The sequence below is a fragment of the Oryctolagus cuniculus genome, chromosome X, assembly GCF_051225735.1.
Source record: "Oryctolagus cuniculus isolate XC-2025 breed Fujian yellow rabbit chromosome X, ASM5122573v1, whole genome shotgun sequence".
Taxonomy (NCBI): Eukaryota; Metazoa; Chordata; class Mammalia; order Lagomorpha; family Leporidae; genus Oryctolagus; species Oryctolagus cuniculus.
This window is the reverse complement of record NC_142888.1, coordinates 36,354,311-36,376,961: the sequence shown is the minus strand read 5'-3', so window position 1 is coordinate 36,376,961 and position 22,651 is coordinate 36,354,311. Positions and strand designations below refer to the sequence as shown.

Below are 22,651 nucleotides of genomic sequence, written 5' to 3'. Positions count from 1 at the left end.
GATCCAAAAGGTGTCCATAGCCTAGGCAGCTCTTGTCAAGAGCTTTGGGTGGTCACTGACGTCATACATCAGAGTGTTAATTGCTTACTAAACAGGAGTCACTGTGTGTTAACTTCCCATGCAGAACCTCTGTCCTCAAAGAGCTATATTATGAAACTTAATACTAAATCTTGTTCTCCAAGAATTATGATGTTCTAGTGTATTAACTGGAAGCTATTTTGTCATACAAATTCTAGTTATGTCTAAGTGCTTGCAAAAGATGTACCACTATTTTCAGGTTCCACTTTAAATATAATTAAGTTTCCAAAAAAAAGTGAAATTACCATCAAGATGCAAGGACTTTGACTAGCCTTTGTCTAGACTGTTGAGGAACAGCTTTTGCTCTTGTTTTTTGTTGCTGTTGTTGGTGGTGGTGGTTTCTTTTGATTTTTTTTTATCTATTTTTCTTTTTCTCCCTTATACAAAGAGCAGAGCTTTTTACCTAGAACAGACTTAATCTTCTGTGTATAAAGTTAAATGAAAATAGACTTTAGTAATAAACAAGACTGGGAAATGAGAGGAGAGAGGAAAGAGGAAGATGGGTGGCAGTGTGGGTGGTAGGGTGGGTACGGTGGGAAGCATTACTGTGTTCCTAAAGTTGTATTTATGAAATGTATGCAAAAATAAATAAATAAGTAAATAATAAATAAATAAATACAGGAAATCTACATGTATACTAGAGCTTCTTATTCTGATATAGCCTACCCCACACAAAAAATACCCTTACTTAATATGCTTAAGTGTTTGAAGATCTCTATTTCCTATCAGGCGTAAGGAAAACATCTCCAGTATTTCAGGTTCTATTCAAGATTGTACAGTAGGTCTCTCCAATACATTCAAGTGGTAAGAAATGTATGATTACAAGGCCAGGAATAGATGTTCTTACTCAAAGAACGTATACTACGTAAGCTGAAAATCAGAAAGGATTAAGAGAAACAATGTGCAATCAGATATTTCACAAGGTTGACTGAAAGAAAGTCAGTACACTAACATGGTATCTGTACCTTCCAAATACATCAGAACATAAAATTACAAAAAGAAACTTTATTGAGAATTTGAACTCAAGTATCCAAAGGAAGTACAACTGGCAGGAATTCAGGTTGTCTTCATTTAAACGTCAGGGTGTGCTTCACCTGTAATATGAACACAACATTTGGGGACATTAAGTTGAAGAACATTACTGAATTAACCTGAAAGACAAAACAAGCTTCGGTTTTACTAAATAGACTGAAACTGCAGGCTTGTAACAGTCACCCCTGGGGCCTGTGCTGTGACATAACACGTAAAGCTGCCACCTGCAGTGCCAACACTCCTTATGGACACACGTTCCAGTCCTGGCTGCTCCTCTTCTGATCCAACTCCTTCTTGATGCACCTGGGAAAGCAGTGGAAGACTGTACATGTCCTTGGCTCTCTGCACAGGGGAGACAGACAAGAAATACCCAGCTCCTGGATTTGGATTGATCAGCTCCACTCACTGGGGCCATTTGGGGAGTGAACCAGTGGATGGAAGTGCGTCTCTCTCTCTCTATCTCTCTCTCTCTCTCTCTCTCTCTCTTTCTCTTTCTCTAACTCTGCCTTTCAAATAAATATATAAACCTTTAAAAAAAAAACCCAGTCACCCTTTGGCTAACTATTAAATGCCTGGGAAACATAAATGAAAGATCGTCAACTATATATATATATATATATATATATATATATAAAATCTTGATTGTTAAACACACTACAGTTTCTAGTAGTAAAAGGAATCCTAGAAATTGCACAAGTTCAGGACAGACAAAATCAAAGAAACCTACTAGAAGGTAGTTTTTAGTGGAAAGCAAAAACCATTTCTGTGTCTCCTAAAAAATCTCACAACCACACAAAAATATCCTAGGATATTTAGGAAAGTATTTAAAGATGTCTGATTTAAAGGTGGCTTGAAATCATTCTGATTACAAGATGGATAAAAGTTAATCTCACGTCTGCCACTGTCTAAGTGAAGTAAAGGGAAACCAGCATGGTAGCAATGGCCGAAGCTGCGCTGATCTGAAGCCAGGAATTAGGTAGGTGTTTTTTCCCAGTCTCCTATGCAGGTGCAGGGGCCCAAGGTCTTGGGCCATCTTCTACTGCTTTCCCAGGCCATAGCAGAGAGCTGGATCGGAAGTGGAGCATCCAGGACTTGAACCGGCGCCCATACAGGATGCGGGCCCTGCAGATGGTGACTTTACCTGCTACGCCACAGCACCGGCCCCTATTTTCCTTTTGTAAGGAGTCATTCATATCTCCTATTAACTACTTCCATTTGGCTTAGGTTTCATGTACTGTTTTATCGTCATGCTTTATATTTAACGGCCACTTAAAAATACCTATTCACTTAATAACTATCTTCTGTTAAATGCAGTTAGAAATCATAATATTCCCTAGATTAAATTTTAATCATCTTTAATAGCCTCCCAGCGGTAGCCTTCCAACTGTCCTATTTTCTCTACTATTTTAAAAAATTTATTAATTAATCTATAGGACAAAGGGCTGAGACACTGGGAAAGAGAAAGCAACAGAAAGACTTTTCTTTCTGTGGTACACTGCCCTAAGTCCAAAAAGGCTATTTATATGCCTGAAGCCAGGAGCCAAAAACTTTGTCCTGCTTCCCACATCGTTTGTAGAGATTAAGCACCTGTGCCATCTTCCCCTACTGTCCCAGGCTCATTAGCAGACATCTGGATTGGAAATGGATAGGCTGGAACACACCTGGCACTCTGATACAGATGGTCTGTGACTGAATGGGAGGCTAAACCCGCCATGCTACCACGTCAGAACCTCCCACAATATTGTTAAGCATCGTAGAGAATGACAGCCTTAAGAAGACCAAGGCATTGGTAACTTCGTCCCCAGACATCAAGGGCATCCTTGTATTATGTTTAGGCCTGATTTATTCATTTTTATTTTTATTAGAGAGACAGAGATGGCATGTTCTTGGTTACTGCTGTTCTCCCCCATAGCAAGCCTGGGGCAGGCCTGCATTTGGCATAGCTGAGAGCTCAGAACTCAAACCTAGTTTCCCACTAGGGTGGTAGAGAATCAACTATCGAGCCATTGCAGGCTGCTTTCTACAGTGTGCATTGTCAGGATGCTGGAATCAAGAGCGGAACATGAAGTCAAACTCAGGTACTCTGATATGGGATGTAGCTGTCTTAACTAGCATCCCAATGGACATGTCAAAAGCCAGCCACCTAAAATTCCCAAGTTTTTGTCTTCACATTACTCTCCCACCAACTGTTGTCTTAAGGCAGGAACTTGTAATGTGTACCCTGCAATACGATTGGTGTTCATGCTCCCATATGGCATTTACAGTGTTGTTAGACGTATTAACTGGAGCTGCTACCGTGCTGCCGTAGACTAAGCAGTGGTCCGGGACAACGACACCCACCATTGATGTGGGGCTTCAAGTTCCAGCTGCTCCACTTGTAATCCAGCTCTATATTGATGTGCCGGGGAGAGCAGTGGAAGATAGCCCAGGTACTGGGTCCCCTGAGGCCCATGAAGGAAACCTGGATGGAGTTTCTGGCTCCTGGTTTCCACCTTGTGCAGGCCCAGCTGCTACGGTTATCTGGGGAGTGAACCAGCAAAGAGAAGGTCTCTTTCTCTCTCTGTCTCCCTGTGCTTTCATATAAATAAATGAATCTTTTGAAAAAGAAGTGACACTGAAGATTCATAGTAGGGCAGAGATTAGGCACAGCATAGGTGTTCATTTTCAGTTACCTTCGACATCCAGGACATACAAGCACTTTACCTACTTGATCAGTGCTGAAGGAAAAAACCAGTTGACCCCTTGCCATTCTATTATTCAGTCATTCTATGCTATACTGGGAGAAGGATTTAGAATGAAATCATTCTCTGTGAGAGAATACAGAACACGACAGAATCTAAGAGCAAGCATTCAGGCAATCAAATATCAAATAACCATCATGTACTCATTTGTTGCTTTTTCCTATCCCTATTCAAGAACACCACCTTGTTGAAATAATTGTTTTTCTCTGGTTGCCTTGCCATGGCCTCATTGACCCTGATATGCTGCTTCCCTCAGTGCACTCCATCATTTATCAATACTTGTAAAGACTGTTATTCCCACTTCCAACAATCATATTACTGACAATTATATATAAATAAAAAGGGGGGATGCAGAATGCAGAGAACAAAAATTCTGCCAAAGCACTCTCAGGTGAGAACACATTTCTTCTGAGCACATAGTGTGGCAGCAGAATGTAAAAGGAAACATTTCTGCCAAAATCGTATGCCTAATAAACACGTATTAAACAAGAAAAGGGAGAAATGTGGAGAATAAGATTTCTGCGAATGCACTCCTAGTGAAGATATTTTATTCCTAGAACACAGAGTGTGACTGCAGGGACTGATTAAGGATAGTTTATGACCTACTAACGAGAAGGGCACTGAGCCCTTGTGGGAATGCTGGCTTCACAAGGACATGCAGCTGCTTTCCCAGATATGCTAGTGTAGTATGTCCTGCTAAAGCTGTTTCAGAGAAACCTTAGAGTGATATGAACACGTGCATGCACTCTACAAGAGGCTGTCGCAATCCTTGTCAATAAAGAGAACACGCTGGGTTAGCCTTTTTGGAGGAAAAGTTCCAGCGTGCTGTCTCTCCTTTCACTTGCATAACCCAACTATCATTGTTCCTGCAGTAATGCAACGTAAAGTTGGATTTAAAATCTGACCCGAGGCTTACTTTATAGAAAGCACATTTTTCTTGGTATTTCCTCCCAAAACTAGAGAATCAAATAATTCTGCTGTTAAAATCATTTTTAAACAAAATCAAACAAAAACGGGTACAGTACTGTGGCATAGCAGGCAATGCTGCCGCTGGTCATGCAAGCATCCCATATGGGTAGCATATCAAGTCACGGCTGTTCCACGTCCAATCCAGCTCTCTGCTATGGCCTGGGAAAGCAATGTAAGATGGCCCGAGTCCTTGGGCCCCTGCACCATGTAGGAGACCCGGACGAGTGTCAGCCTCCTGGCTTTGGATTGGCTGAGCTCCGGCCTTTACAGCCATTTATCTCTCTATCTCCACCCCATCTTTCTCTGCCTCTGCCTCACTGTAAGATTGCCTTTCAAATGAAGAAACAGATATTGAAAAAAAAAAAAAAACAAAAATGGATCAAAGATTTAACTGTAAGACATGAAAGTATGAAATAACTAGAATGCAAAATACAGTCATAGGTGGAAAAATTCTGGACTGAAGAATGGCATGCTGCATACGGCTATGGAGAACAATGGAGAAAACAGTGTAGAAGGTACACTTTCGGCAGAGAATTGGAGAGAGAACTGCTCCGAATCCCCCCACGGAAGGGGAGGAATCTTTGTGAACCTGCCTGGTGAATGCTGACGCACAGCCAGAGAGCACGGAGAGTCAGGCACATTTTTCATGGCATGGGTCCAGACTGGAGCCTTTGGGCTGGCTGTTGCTGGTGGTCACCTATGGTCTTAGTCAAAGTGAAGGGGGATGATTGATTCAAACCAATCTCTCCACAACAGAACCCTTGATCGGGCTGAGAGAGGACGGGCACCATTTTAAAAAAGGGAAAAACTAGGGAAGCCTGCAAGCGTGCACAAAGCAGCTCACTGAGACCGGGCACCTGAATGCAGCGCTGGCAGCGTTCGCCCAGTGACTCTAGTGTGCAGGTGTGATCCACAGCTTCAGTGCAGAAAATGGCCCTCAGCATCCCCAAGGCTTAGTCAGAAAATCAAAAGAAAATCAAACAAAAAGTCAGAGCTCGGCTGGGAAGTGGTAGGGCAGCTACAAGGGAAAGAGGTGGGCCCGTGCCAACCATACCCTTTGCACTTGACCACTGTGGGAGCCATATGTGCTGAGTCCTTGAGGTTTGGGCGGCTACATGAAAGGGAGTAGGGTGTAGCTGGGTATTGATTTCAACCACCGCCATCTTGGGTATTACCCTGCAAACTTGCCCCAACTTACCACATTCAAAAGAGCCCCCTGGCCACACCCACCACACACCTCCCAGTATTCATTGAAATGGTAGATATTCCACAAAGCCACAGTAGCATTACCCAAAAGATAAAAGCCAACAGAAGAAAAAACTTAGAAATCAACTACACAATGCTGAAATATCAGAGCCAAAATTCAGAAAAAAAGAATAAGGAAGTCACCATGACATTCTCAGAACACAAAAATATTTCATATTAGAATGAGAAGATGAACAGATCAAGGAAATGCCTGAATGGAATTTTGAAAATTAATCATAGTTACTTAAAAAAAATCAGAAGCAAATTCACGAACTGAATAACATCATATATGACATGAATAAGTATTTTCACAGGAGACTGAGAATTTAACGCAAAATCAAAACGAAATTTTAGAAATGAAGAATTCAATGGATCAAATAAAAAATGCAGTGGAAAGTCTTAACAGCAGACTTGATTGGGCAGAAGAAAGACTATCCGAAGAAAAATCTTTGGGAATCTTACAGGTAGACCAAAAAGAAAATGAGAAAATAGAAAACTAAAAAAAAAAAAAAAAAAAAAAAAACAGTTTTGGAGATCTATGGGATACTACCAAACGGCTCAACATACAGGTATTAGGAGTTCCTGAAGGAGTGGAAAGACAGAAGGGAATGGAAAACCTGCTTAGGAGAATACTTACAGAAAAATTCCCCAATTTGGAGACAGAAAGGGTTGTTCAAATAGAGGAAGCACATCGAACTCCTAACAGAAACGACCTGGAAAGATCTTCGTCATGATACATTGTATTCAAACTCTCTACAGTAAAATATAAAGAAAAGATTCTAAAATGTGCAGGAGAGAAATGCCATATTGCTTTCAGAGGATCTCCAATTAGATTCACAGCTTGCTTCTCATCAGATACCCTACAGGCTAGGAGGGAATGGCGAGATACAGTCCAAATCTTAAAAGAAAAAAAAAAACTGTCATCCCAGAATACTGTACCCCACAAAGCTGTCATTTATGAATGAAGTTGAAATAAAGACGTTCCATAACAAACAGAAATTGAAAGAATTGGTCGACACTTGTCCAGCCTTAGAAAAGATGCTTAAGGATGTGCTACTCACAGAAACACAGAAAGATAGCCATCATTCTGAAAGAATGTGAAGGCAGAAAACATGCAAAGTAAAAAAAAACAAAAGCAACCCAAAGTAAACAATCAGAATATTTAAGGATAGATGGCAGGGCCAAGTCCTTACTTATCAATAGTCTCCTTGAATGGAAGTGGCCGAACGGATGGAAAAACAAGACACATCTATTTGCAGCTTACAAGAAACACAACTAACCAACAAAGATGCACGCAGACTGAAAGTGAAAGGATGGGAAAAGATAGTCCATGCTAACAGAAACCATAAAAGAGTTGGTGTTGCCAAGCTAATAACAGACAAAACAGACTTTAACATAAAAACTGTTAAAAAGTTGAAGAAGGGTACTATGTAATGATTAAGGGATCAATTCAACGGGAAACTACAATAAATGTATATGCACCAAATTACAGGGCACCTGGCTATTAAAAAATGTTAACAGACCTAAAGGGAGAGACAGACTCCAATACAACAGTAATGGGAGATTTCAATACCCTATTTACAGCAAGGGATGGATCAACCAGACAGAAAATTAGCTAGGAAACAACAGAGTTAATCGACACTTTAGACCAAATGGACCTAACGGATATCTAAAGAACCTTTCATCCCACAGTGGCAGAATACACATTCCTCTCAACAATGCATGGAACTTTCTAAGAATCTCTAGAACATATCTAAACACATAGATACTGGGCAACTTACTCCTGAATGAACAGAGGGTCATAGAAGAAATCAAAAGAGAAATCAAAAAATTTCTGAAAATAAATGAAGATGACAGTAGATCATACCAAAACCTATGGGATAGAGCAAAAGCAGATGTAAGTGGGAAGCTCACAGCTATCGGTGCCTACATGAAGAAACTGGAAAGGTACAAAATAAACGAGCTATCTACACATCCAAAGGACCTAGAGTAACAACAACAATCCAGACTCAAAACCGGTAGGAGGAAAGAAATAATTAGAACTAGAGCAGAAATAAACAGATTTGAAACAAAAATATACAAATGAAAAGCTGCTTTACTGAAAAAATACACAAAAAATTCATGCCCCTTTGATTTCTTTTTCTTGCCTAATGGCTCTAGTGAAAGCATCCAAGACTACGTTAAATAACAGTGGTGAGTGTGGGCATCCTTTGGATATTAGGGGGACTGCTGCCAGGTTTCCCCATTCAATAGGATGCTTGCTGTGCTTTGTCATATATTGTCTTGATACTCTTAAAGGTTTTCATCATGAAAGGATGTCGTATTTTATCAAATGCTTTCTCTGTGTCTACGGAGATAACCGTACGATTTTTGATCATTGATAGATCATTGGCACAGCTAACCACAAAAAGAAGGAAAAGGCTCAATTCAATAAATTCCAAGATAAAAAAGGAAATTTAACAACAGATGGAACAGAAATAAAAAGAATCATCAGAAATTACTACAAAGAGCTGTATGTCAACACACTAGGAAACCTAGAAGAAATGGATAGGTTCCTAGAAATATACAATCTACCAAAGCTGACTCACGAAGATATAGAAAACCCAAACAGACCAATAACCAAGGCAGAAATTGAAAAAATAATAAAGACCCTCCCAACAAAGAAAAGCCCAGCACTGGATATAATTACTGCTGAATTCTACCAGACATAAAAAGAAGAACTAATTCCAATTCTTCTCAGGCTTTTTAAAACTGTCAAAAAGGAGGGAATCCTCCCAAATGCCTTCTACAAAGCCTGCATCATCTTAATACCTAAACCTGGAATATATATATAACAGAAAAAGAGAACTACAGACCAATATCCCTGATGAGCACAGATGCAAAGATTCTCAACAAAATGCTAGCCAATTGAATCCAACCTCACATCAGAAAGATCATTCACTCTGACCAAGCGATATTTTATCCCCAATATGCAGCAATGATTCAACATTTGCAAATCAATTAGCGTGATACATTACATTAACAAACTGAAGAACAAAAATCATACAATTATCTCCACAGACACAGAGAAAGCATTTGATAAAATACAACATCCTTTCATGATGAAAACCTTTAAGAATATCAATACAATATATGACAAAGCATAGCAAGCATCCTATTGAATGGGGAAACCTGGCAGCAGTCCCCCTAATATCCAGAACCAGACAAGGATGCCCACACTCACCACTGTTATTTAACGTAGTCTTGGATGCTTTCACTAGAGCCATTAGGCAAGAAAAAGAAATCAAAGGGGTATGAATTAGAAAAGAGGAAATCAAACTATCATTATTTGCAGATGACATGATCCTATATATAGGGCATGTGAAAGACTTTACTGAGATACTGTTGGAACCCATAAAAGTCTGTGATAAAATGGTAGGATATAAAACCAACACAGAAAAACCAATAGCCTTTCTATACACAGACAATCCCATTGCTGAAAAAGACTTAAGATTAGTACCATTAACAATAGCTCCAAAATAAACTCTATAGAATACTATACAGCAGTCAAAAACAATGAAATCCGGTCATTTGCAACAAAATGAAGGAATCTGGAACACATCATGCTGAGTGAAATAAGCCAGTCCCAAAGGGACAAATATCATATGTTCTCCCTGATCGGTGACAACTAACCGAGCACCAAAAAGGAAACCTGTTGAAGTGAAATGGACACTATGAGAAACGGTGACTTGATCAGCCTTTGCCCTGACTGTTGATGAACAACTTAATACTTTATCCCTTTTAGTATTTTTTTCTGTTTGTACTACTTAATACTATTGGTTGAATTCTGTAATTAATACACAATTATTCTTAAGTGTTGAAACTTAAATGAAAAGTGATCCCTGTTAAATGTAAGAGTGGGAATAAGAGAGGGAGGAGATGTACAATTTAGGACATGCTCAATCGGACTTGCCCCTAACGGTAGAGTTAGAAACGTGCCAGGGGATTCCAATTCAATCCCATCAAGGTGGCATGTACCAATGCCTTCTCACTAGTCAAAGTGATCAGTTTCAGTTCACAATTGATCACAATGATAGGACTAAGAGCCAAAGGGATCACATAAACAACACTAGTGTCTGCAAATACTAACTGATAGAATAAAAAAGGGAGAGAACAATCCAACATGGGAAGCAAGATACACAGCAGACCCATAGAATGGCAGATGTCCTAAACAGCACTCTGACCTCAGAATCAGACCTTAAGACACGCGGATCTGGCTGAAAAGCCCATGAGAGTATTACAGGCATGGAAAGCCAAGACACTCTGGCAAAACAAAACAAAACAAAACAAAACAAAACAAAACAAAAAAAAACACCCTAAATGAAAGATCTCTGTGAGTGAGATCCCAGTGGAAAGAACAGGTCATCAAAGAAGAAGGTACCTTTCTCTGAAGGGAGGAAGGGAGGAGAGAACTTCCACTTTGACTATGTCCTTGTCCAAATATGATCAGAGTCGGCAAGCTCAAAAGGTTTCCATAGCCTTGGCAACTCATGACAAGAGCCTAGGGTGATTACTGACACCATAAACAAGAGTGTCAATTTGTTAAGTCAACAACAGGAGTCACTGTGCACTTACTCCTCATGTAGGATCTCTGTCCTTAATGTGCTGTACATTGTGATTTAATGCTATAACTAGTACTCAAACAGTATTTTTCACTTTGTGTTTCTGTGTGGGTGCAAACTGTTGAAATCTTTACTTAATATATACTAAACTGATCTTCTGTATATAAAGAGAATCAAAAATGAATCTTGATGTGAATGGAAGGGGAGAGAGAGTGGGGGGTGGGAGGGAAGTTATGGGTGGGGGGAAAAGCCATTGTAATCCATAAGCTGTACTTTGGAAATTATATTCATTAAATAAAAGTTAAAAAAAAGAAAGAGAGAAAAAGTTTAGGATTCTAAGACAAAAAAAAAAAAATAGCTCCAAAATCATCAAATACCTTGGAATAAATTTAATCAAGGATGTCAAAAGTCTCTATTATGAAAATCACAAAACACTAAAGAAATAAATAGAAGAAGACATTAAAAATGGAAAAATCTTCCATGTTCACGGATAGGAAGAATCAACATCATCAAAATGTCCATACTACCAAAAGCCTTTGACAGATTTAATGAAATACCAATCAAAATAGCAGTGACATTCTTCACAGATGTACAGAAAACTATGTTCATATTCATAAGGAAAGATAAGAGACCACAAATACCCAAGATCAATCCCATTCACAATAGCTACAAAAACAATCAAATACCTTCTGGAATAAACTTAACCAAGGACGTCAAAGATCTCTACGATGAGAATTACAAAATCTTAAAGAAAGAAATAGAAGAGAATACCAAAAAATGGAAAAATCTTCCATGCTCATGGACTGGAAGAGTCAATATCATCAAAATGTCCATTCTCCCAAAAGCAATTTATAGATTCAATGCAATACCAATCAAAATACCAAAGACATTCTTCTCAGATCTGGAAAAAAATGATGCTGAAATTCATATGGAGGCACAGGAGACCTCGAATAGCTAAAGCAATCATGTACAACACAAACAAAGCCGGAGGCAACACAATAGCAGATTTCAGGACATACTACAGGGCAGTTATAATCAAAACAGTGGGGTACTGGTACAGAAACAGATGGATAGACCAATGGAACACAGTAGAAACCCCAGAAATCAATCCAAACATCTACAGCCAACTTATATTTGATCACGGATCCTAAACCAATCCCTGGAGTAAGGACAGTCTATTCAACAAATGGTGCTGGGAAAACTGGATTTCCATGTGCAGAAGCATGAAGCAAGACCCCTACCTTACACCTTACACAAAAATCCACTCAACATGGATTAAAGATCTAAATCTATGACCCGACACCATCAAATTATTAGCGAACACTGGAGAAACCCTGAAATATATAGGCACAGGCAAAGACTTCTTGGAAAAGACCCCGGAGGCACAGGCAGTCAAAGCCAAAATTAACAATTGGGATTACATCAAATTGAGAAGTTTCTGTCCTGCAAAAGAAACAGTCAGGAAAGTGAAGAGGCAACCGTCAGAACGGGAAAAAATATTTGCAAATTATGCGACGAATAAAGGATTAATAGCCAGATTCTACAAAGAGATCAAGAAACTCCACAACAACAAAACAAACAACTCACTTAAGAGATGGGCCAAGGACCTCAATATACATTTTTTAAAAGAGGAAATCCAAATGGCCGACAGACACATGAAAAAATGTTCAGGATCACTAGCCATCAGGGAAATGCAAATCAAAACCACAATGAGGTTTCACCTCACCCTGGGCAGAATGGTTCACATACAGAAATCTACCAACAACAGATGCTGGCGAGGATGTGAGGAAAAAGGCACACTAATCCACTGTTGGTGGGAATGCAAACTGGTGAAGCCACTATGGAAGTCAGTTTGGAGATTCCTCAGAAACCTGAATATAACCCTACCATACAACCCAGCCATCCCACTCCTTGGAATTTACCCAAAGGAAATTAAATTGGCAAACAAAAAAGCTGTCTGCACCTTTTTTTTTTTTTTTGACAGGCAGAGTGGAAAGTGAGAGAGAGAGACAGAGAGAAAGGTCTTCCTTTTGCCGTTGGTTCACCCTCCAGTGGAGCCGCAGCCGGCACACTGCGCTGATCCGAAGCCAGGAGCCAGGTGCTTCTCCTGGTCTCCCATGCGGGTACAGGGCCCAAGAACCTGGGCCATCCTCCACTGCACTCCCGGGCCACAGCAGAGAGCTGGACTGGAAGAGAGGCAACTGGGACAGAATCCGGTGCCCCGACCAGGACTAGAACCCGGTGTGCCGGCGCCGCAGGTGGAGGATTAGCCTATTGAGCCGTGGCGCCGGCCTGCACCTTAATGTTTATTGCAGCTCAATTCACAATAGCTAAGACCTGGAATCAGCCTAAATGCCAATCAACAGTAGACTGGATAAAGAAATTATGGGATATGTACTCTATAGAATACTATATAGCAGTAAAAAAAAAGAAAGAAAGAAAGAAAGAAAGAAAGAAAGAAAGAAAGAAAGAAAGAAAGAAAGAAAGAAAGAAAGAAAGAAAGATCCAGTCATTTGCAACAAAATGAAGGAACTGGAAAACATCATGCTGAGTGAAATAAGCCAGTCCCAAAGGGACAAATATCATATGTTCTCCCTGATCGGTGACAACTAACTGAGCACCTAAAAGGAAACCTGTTGAAGTGAAATGGACACTATGAGAAGCAGTGACTTGATCAGCCCTTGTCCTGACTGTCGAGGAACAACTCACTACTTTATTCCTTTTAGTATTTTTTTTGTTCCACTTAATACCATAGGTTGAACTCTTTAATCAACACACGATTTTTCTTAGGTGCTTAAATTTAACTGAAAAGTGATTCATGTTAAATATAAGAGTGGGAATAAGAGAGGGAGGAGATGTACAGTTTGGCACATGCTCACTCGGACTTACCCCTAACGGTAGAGTTAGAAACGTGCCAGGGGATTCCAACTCAATCCCATCAAGGTGGCATGCACCAATGCCTTCTCACTAGTCAACGTGATCAGTTTCAGTTGATAACTGATCATTATGATAGGATTAAGTGTCAAAGGGATCACATAAACAAGACTAGTGTCTGCTAATACTAACTGATAGAATTAAAAAGGAGAGAACAATCCAACACAGGAAGCGGGATACACAGCAGACTCATAGAATGGCAGATGTCCTAAACAGCCCTCTGGCCTCAGAATCAGCCCTTAAGGCATTCGGATCCGGCTAAAAAGCCCATGAGAGTATTTCAGGCATGGAAAGCCAAGACACTCTGGCAAAAGAAAAAAATGACCTACATGAAAGATCTCTGCGAGTGAGATCCCAGCAGAAAGAACAGGCCATCAAAGAAGGAGGTACCTTTCTCTGAAGGGAAGAGAGAACTTCCACTTTGACTATGGCCTTGTCTAAGTAAGATCAGAGTTGGTGAACTCAAGAGGCCTCCTTAGCCTTGGCAGCTCATGACAAGAGCCTCAGGTGATTACTGACGTCATAAACAAGAGTGTCAATTTGTTAAGTCAACAATAGGAGTCACTGTGCACTTACTCCCCATGTAGGATCTCTGTCCTTAATGTGTTGTACTTACATGTGAATTAACGGTATAACTAGTACCCAAACAGTACTTTATACTTTGTGTGTCCGTGTGGGTGCAAAGTGTTGAAATCTTTACTTAGTATATACCAAGTTGATCTTCTGTATATAAAGATAATTCAAAATTAATCTTGATATGAACGGGATGGGAGAAGGAGTAGGAGATGGGATGGTTGTGGGTAGGAGGGACATTATGGGGGAGGGGGGAGGAAAGCCAGTATAATCCAAAAGTTGTACACTGGAAATTTATATTTACTAAATAAAAGTTAAAAAAGATATAAATATATTTAATATATGTGATTGGAATTCTAATTGCTAATAAGAGCAATGCTTTCGTTATAATGCACAGGATTCATCCAGAAACTCATAAGTCATATTTGAACTGATACTAAAATCGACTTCACTGCTTCAGAGTCTGTCATACAAACCATTAGTAAAAACTCATTATATATTTAAAAGTACAAGCTTTAAGAGAATGTAATACAGGTTAGCTGTTGCTGGGAGATTTATAATGATAATAAATTGCAATATTAAATTATAATTTATACGGCTTTGACCCAAATGTTTAGTAATTAGATAGTGTTTCAGTGAGGCAGTCAGGCTTCTGAAATCTGAATGATGATTCAAGGACTACTGTTCTGCGAACACTGTCATTAAATTAGCATTAATGCTGTCCCTACAGGTACTGTAAGAGGACTAGGTATGTAGAAAACAGATTCACATGACGCTGCACCATCATGGGTTACATACCTGTTCCTGGCATTCTAGGGCTCCCGATATGCTATGGTGCCTCATTGACTTCAGGATGTTCTTCTTCTTCCTGTGGATGCTGGGCCTGAGAAGGTTCCTGGACATCAGCTTCCATGGGTGCCTCTTAGACATAAAACGTGACATCAGCAACATAGCAGAACAGGAGGTTCCGACTTTTCGCCCTCCCAGAGTTCCACCAAAGAAACATCCTGACACAAATCAATTCCCTCTGTGAGGAACAGAAAGTGGATGATACACACCTATCACGAGAAAACTGAGAAACTGTCCACACTTAAGTGGGAAGAACGTGTGACACACTGTCACCGTGTACTTCACCAAGTGCAGAGAACCTCACTGTGAAGACGGAATTCCCACCGCCCAGCATCTCCCTAAGGAGTGACAGGCTCAGTGCAGACACAGAGCTCCCACTGCTTCTACTGTTCCCACCTCACAACCTAGCTCTGAGAGTGCAAGCCCATTGCTGGTCGTGTGTTCTCTGGGAGCTTCAACAAGCATGGGTGGAAAGCAGGCTGACTCAGATGAGCCAGATACAGAAAGAAAATACTGCCTGATCTCACAACACGAGAAACCTGAATGGATGCATATACAAAAATGGTGGAATGGTCATTATCCTGAGAGGGGGTGAAGAATAGGTAAGGAAAATTGCAAGGGGAAAAGTTGCCTATTACATACATCTATGGATGCTAGGTACAACATGCGTACTAGTCACCAATAGAATATTTTTAGTGAATTTGACTGACTGAAGAGAATGGTGCTCTTACCACTGAAATAAAGACTAAGCATAGGAAGAAGTGCATATATCCTTTTTTATTTTGGTAATTGAATTATTTATATACAAATATACATGCATGTACAAAAGCACACACACATATAAATGCTTACCAATGCATTGTGTGGTATACCTCAAATAAAAAATACAAAAGAAATAGAGTGGTTACCAAGTTAAGTAGAAAGAGCATGAAATATGAGCAACAAAATGATAAAATTCATTCCTTCAGTGTCGTGAAATCAAAGCTGTGGGCTGACGTGATCACGAATGTGATTCCTAAGAATCCCAAGAACTTAATTTCGGGAGTCTGTTTGCCACAAAGGAGGGGAAGTAACATTCCCCCAATGTTGTCCTTTTCCCTTACCACGATTTCCCTCCATCAAACCACTTTCCTCTATGAAATTACTTTCAATTTTACTCAACATATTCAATCAGTGGTATTCTGGGTATTCTGCTGAGAATGTGAGTCACAGGCTAAGCACCCTGTGTCTGATTAGTATTTAGATTCCAGAACCTGAATTGTGACATGCATGCAGAGGTTCCAATAAGTATGGCATGCAGAAAGGTGTAATAAACAATCGAAATCTCTTCTTTACAAGGTCAGCAGTAGGTGCCAGCGTTGTGATGTATTGGCACAGTGGTTAAAGCCGCAACCTGCTACGCTGGCATTCCTTAAGGGCGCTGGTTCAAGTACTGGCTGTTCCACTTCTGATCCCGCTCCCTGATAATGCACCTGGTAAAGCAGCAGAGGATGGTCCAAGTACGTGGATCCCTGCACTCCCGTGGGAAACCTGGAAGCTCCTTGCTCCTGGCTATGTACCCACACAGCTCCAGCCATTGTGGCCATTTGAGGAGTGAACCAGTACACAGGACATCTCTTTGTTTCTCTCCCTCTAAAACTCTGCCTTTCAAATAAATAGATAAATCCTCAAAAATAAATAAAAATGCATCAGGGAAGTTATTTGGTCTAGCTCTTCAGCCACCAGTTAGGAGGCCCACATGCCCTATTACCACTATGGTGACTTTGACATCAGCACAGCAAAGTCATGACTGCACTCCCGGTTTTACTACTGTCTGATTCACAAGAACTAAGATATAAAATCCACCAAGATAGCCATCAACAGATGAAGTCATAAGGAAAATGTGGTTCTTATACACAACGGAATATTATTCAGCCATAAAAATAACGATATCCTCTCACTTGCCCTGAACAGTATGGAAGTGGACGGTATCAAATTAAGGGAAATAAGTCAGAATCAGGAAGACAATCACCACATATATCAAACCATATGTGGAAGCTGCAAAATCATTGTTAAAGACATATATTTGTTTGAAAGTGAGAGAGAGAGAGAGAGAGAGAGAGAAACTTCTCCCACCTAGCGATTCACTCCCCAAATGGCCTCAATAGCCATGTCTGGTCCATACAGGAGACAGGACTCAGGACCTCCATACTCGTCTCCCTGCTGTGTTGCAGGGGCCCAACAACTTGAGACATTCTCTGCTGCCCTGGAAGCTGCTTCAAAAGGAAGCACATCACCCAGAAGACTGATAGAGGAAGCCAGCCTCATAGGTGGTATCTCAACCCAATTCACAACATCAAGCTGCTACAAGATAATTTTTGGTCTTTAAAAAATATGTATTTATATGAAAGGCATGGTTACAGAGAGAGACAGAGAACGAGACGGTGGGGAGGTAGGAGGGAGAGAGGGAGGGGAGAGAGGGAGAGAGGGAGAGGGAGGGGGGGAGAGAGAGAAAGAGAGAGGGAGAGAGAGATCGTCCATTGGTTGGTTCACCCTCCCCCAAATGGCCATAACACCCAGGTCTGTGCCAGGTTGAATCAGGAGCCTGGAACACTATCTAGGTCTCCCACATGAGTAGCAAGGGCACAGGCACTTGGCATTCCCAGGTGCTTTTGCAAGAAGCTGGTTCAGCAGTGATGTAGCCTGGACTCAAACTGATGCTCATATGGGATGACCAACTCACATGTGCTAGTGTAACCCCTGAGCAACGACAGTAGCCTCAGTTATTTGATCAGAATACAGAATAGTGATGACTAGAGGCTGGGCAAGTTTGGGGGTAGGTGTATTGGATAAACGATATTAATATACAGCCAGAGATCAGGAATAAGTGCCAGTGTTGCACTGCACAGCTGTATGACCGTAATTATCAATAGCCCATTATATATTCCATGAATGCATCAAAGGGAAGAAGTTTGGGGCTCCAAACACAGGATGAATATAAGGACATCGAAATGTCACCTGCTTTAAATTGACTGGTACACATTCTGTACATCTCTTGAAGATTTCTTTTTTTTTTTTATTTGACAGATAGAGTTAGACAGTGAGAGAGAGACAAAGGTCTTCCTTCCGTTGGTTCACCCCCCAAATGGCCGCTACAGCCGGAGCTACGCCGATCCGAAGCCAGGAGCCGGGTGCTTCCTCCTGGTCTCCCATGCGGGTGCAGGGGCCCAAGCACTTGGGCCATCCTCCACTGCCCTCCCGGGCCACAGCAGAGAGCTGGACTGGAAGAGGAGCAACTGGGACTAGAACCTCTGTACATCTCTTGAAATGTCACACTCTCACCACAGATACCTCAAGCTCTGGAGTGTGGTCAAACAATAAAAATATATTTAAGGAGGAGATGGTAATGTTAAATAACCTGGTTTGACCAACATTCAATGAATACATGTGCCCATTTATTGCAGTGTACCCAATAAACATACACAAATATAATCAAGTAGCTAAAAATGTAATTAAAATGCCATGGTCATGAATGATAAAATTGGAAAGACCCATGCAAATTAAAGGGAGCTAAATGTACATTACAAAGACAATGCACTGGACTCTAATTGAGAAAAAATTACACAAAGGAAATTGTTGAGACCTCAGAGATATTTCAATGTAGACAGTATCTTTTTTAAAAAAAAATATTTATTTGATAAGTGACAGAGGAGGGAAAGACCTTCAATCCACTGGTTCAGTCCCCAAATGCCTTCAACAGACAGGGCTGGACCAAACTAAAGCCAGGAGGCAAGAACTCCACCTAGGCCTCCTACATGGGTGGCATGTACATTATTAAGCATGCAGAGTACAATGCTGAATCGTGTAGACAGTATCTTAAATTCTTGCATTATTGAACCGTTAAATGTCCTGGATTCTCTAAGTATGCCATGGTTATCGAAAGAAATACTTTTCCACTTTTCTTGGATATGCACACAAGGAGAGTAAAGGGACTTCATAAGAACTGAAAATCAGGGGCCAGCGCTCTGGCGCAATGCGTTAACGCCCTGGCCTGAAGCGCCAGCATCCCATATGGGCGTCGGTTCGAGTCCCGGCTGCTCCACTTCAGATCCCGCTCTCTGCTGTGGCCTGGGAAAGCAGTAGAAGATGGCCCAAGTCCTTGGGCCCCTGCACCCGCGTGGGAGACCTGGAGGAAGCTCCTGGTTCCTGCCTTCGGATCGGCGCAGCTCCGGCCGTTGTGGCCATCTGGGGAGTGAACCAGCGGATGGAAGACCTCTCTCTCTCTCTCTCTCTCTCTCTCTCTCTCTCTGTCTCTGCCTCTCCTCTCTCTGTGTAACTCTGACTTTCGAATAAATAAATAAATCTTTAAAAAAAGAATTGAAAATCAATCTAAATCATTCTGTGTTAATAAAAAAGGCAGTAAGGACAAAACTTTATACACATTACGATACACAGATAATCAGGACACAAGGGAGACAAATAGAAGGGCAGTGGGGGTGGGAGGGAGTGAGGGTGAGGCAGGAAGAAAACGGAGAAAACCCTGCATAGCTTAAAGCATAAAAATTAGTGAATATAGATGAAAACTCCATGTAACATAATTGTATCATGATAAGTTTTGTGCAAACTTAGGTTTCCAAAATATAAACTAAAAATGCAGGATTATGCAATAAGGCAGCACAGACATTTGTGTTATGCACTTAATAAAAGCCATTCACTTTTCACACAAAAACATAGGTGATGGGAATATTACAACGTGCAGAATGAAGGAAAGATGTGACTCAGCCAGCCAAGTGCTCTTTGGTAAAGGACACACTACCTGAGCCTCGGTTTTCTCCTGTAGACAGCGTGCCAACATCCCTGTGTACCCAAGTGTTATACATGTACGCTGACCACGCGTTCCTCACATGCCATGAAAAATAGGCAGTCTCTTGAGAACATGGCTACAAAAGAGTACATGCTTTTAGGACAAAAACGAAATGGTATGCTTTGGCACCCGGTGGAGAGGCCTGGCAAGGAAGGTATTCTGAAGCAGTCAAAGTAGGTCTTGAAGGAAAGAGAAATTCCTTAGAGCGAGGCAACACACTAAGCTGTAAACGATACTCTTCACCTTTCCACCCAGCGTTCAGGACATGTTTGAGACACGTGAGACATGTTTTCATGCCTCCTGATACTGAGTGTGCCCTGTTGCATGAGGGACATGCACACCTCACCCCCAAAGGCATTTTACTTCCCCTGCCCTTTACCTTCAGCCTCAGGTGCTTCCTCATCTTCCACATCCTCATCATATGGAATGTTCCCCTCTTCAAGTAGAAAATCTTCATCCTCAAACAGCAAGGTCTATTGGAATGAGTGCAGGTAAATAAAATGTTTTTGCTCTAATACATGTAATAACTCTATATAAAGCACAGGTACATATCATGGTCATCAAAGACAGATTTCCAACACAATCCTACACACTTATATTCTTAATAAAGTGACTCACCCTTCAGAGAGATGTCTCCCAGGACAGATGCCACCAATGATTTTAAAGTTATTTTTATCTATGCTGGGATGGACGTCTGTTGCATAGCGTAAGCATGGCTGTGGAGTCCCTGGTTATATTTCCCAGGAACCTAAGAACATCCACCCTGGACACAGCAGAATGAGAACCTCCTGGACCAACGTTTCTTTCCTGAGACCCACTGTCACCCATTACCCACACGGATGACCTACATCAGCAGCATATCTGTATCACTTAGTCACCTTCCGTGAAAAGTGAATTTATCAACAGAAATCATCATAAGTTAAAGCACTCACCTCCTCAGGCTCAATTGGCTCTTGGATCCATGCTGCTATGTCTTCTGCTGTAACTGAAGATGCTGATTTCATTCTCTCAATCATGTTTTGCACTGAAAGCAGAACATTATGATTTGGAAAATACACTTAAGACAATTGCTGTATTTATATTTGTCTCCACAGCCTAGTGTCCTCCTGTAATTATGAAAAAGTTTTGAATGCATTTGCAAAACAAGTCCCAAATTGGGTGTATGTTTTCCGTTTTTCTGCAAGTCGGCAATCATATTGATGCTGGCCAGTCTGGCAAAGAACGTTCTTAAGGCAAATGGCCACAACGGGCCATTTGTGATGACATCCGTCACACATCGGGATACCCCATCATGCAGACTGTTGGGAGAACACCACCAGGGAGAGAAAACTCAGGGCAGCAGACTTTTTGGTTGGCTTTTGAGGGTTTCTAGTCTAATCTCACACACGAGGCCCATTTGCCTCAGATGAGGCGGTTTCGTTGGAGTGTCCAGCTTCCATCCTTCCTCCTAGCAGTTTCTCTGCATGGTCCAAGGCAGAGGTGAGAAGCTGGGGTACGGACCGATGGGCACACCCCTCACCGGGCACCTCTGCCTGACCCCTCACTGAACTCGGAGATGCTGACATCACCCCACTGTCTCCAGGCCCGATGCCCTGCCCTCTGCACCTGCCAGGACTTCTGCCCGCCTGGGTCTCCACTGAGGATTCGGCAATCTGGCCTCTGCGAGCCACTCCAGGAGCCACTGGAGTGCAGACTTCTCGAACGGCCTTCCCGGCCCTTTCCCTAACTTCACGTGACCCCGCTCCTGTCCGAGGGCCACCTTCCTTTGTTTTCGGGCCTCACTACAAACATCAGGCACATGGCGCCAGCGCCACCAGTGAGAAACACATCGTCTTCGAAGTGTTTTCTCCTCCTCTGGGACCACACGTCACATCACCCAATCCCGTGAAACCGCGTGGCGTTCTCAAATGCATTCACATTTAAATCGACCAGAGGACTCATGAGGACCTACCTGAATAGTCTCAAGAGGAAAGATGATTGCAGCAAACGGCTCGCGTGCCACGCGTCTGCACAGAGAACGCCAACGGGAAGGCGCATGCGCAAGAAGACAAGTGCAGCAGTGAGTTTGCGCACTGCGTCAGACAGCTGTGGGTGGGTCTTGGAGTTTTCCAGCCTCGGCAGACGCGGAAGTACAAGCTGTCCCATGTTTGTTTTCAGCGGGAGCAAAGTGTTCGTTTTCAGCCCAGTCTTTCTTTGTCTCCCAGGAACTCTGGGGACAGACAACTCTTATGTTTCCCTTTGGTAAGGCTATGCATCTTGAGAACTGTTTTGATACGAGCAGGTTTAAAGGTATTAATACCTCTTTTGATATCTGCTTTTCATCAGTGCTTTCCTTCCCAATTGTGGTTACTTTGTTGGCTGCTGGCATCATTTTTCCTGAAATTATTGACTATTTTCTTGCTTCTTGTAGTTCATAAGCATTATTCAAGAGGGAGACAGACACGAGAGAGAAAGAGAGCACTACTATCCACTCACACACCAAATGCCCACAATTGTCCAGACAGCGGGGATCAAAAGCCGGGAGATTGTGATTTGATCCAGGAAACCCACCTAGGTGGCAGGACCTTCCCTCCTAAACTGTCTCCATTGCATCACAAGGTCCACTTTATCAGGAAGCATGAAAACACCCATACAACAAAGTAACCACAATTGGGAAGGAAAGCACTGATGAAAAGCAGATATCAAAAGAGGTATTAATACCTTTAAACCTGCTCGTATCAAAACAGTTCTCAAGATGCATAGCCTTACCAAAGGGAAACATAAGAGTTGTCTGTCCCCAGAGTTCC

General features: G+C 41.6%; 1 long non-coding RNA gene across 2 annotated transcripts; it reads right to left on the bottom strand.

Moving 5' to 3' along the window:
- Window positions 1–1,068: 1,068 nt before the first annotated feature.
- LOC103345151 (uncharacterized) lies at window positions 1,069–22,015 on the bottom strand. 2 transcript variants are annotated; one of them, XR_515148.4, is made up of 5 exons: window positions 21,817–22,008; window positions 20,798–20,889; window positions 20,245–20,338; window positions 14,972–15,094; window positions 1,069–1,172 (listed from the first exon to the last, which is right to left on the bottom strand). It is a non-coding gene; the product is annotated as an uncharacterized LOC103345151 (long non-coding RNA). The 2 variants fall into 2 exon arrangements; XR_016228202.1 differs by lacking the exons at window positions 1,069–1,172; window positions 14,972–15,094 and adding an exon at window positions 19,859–19,941 and having other exon boundaries at window positions 21,817–22,015.
- Window positions 22,016–22,651: the final 636 nt, after the last annotated feature.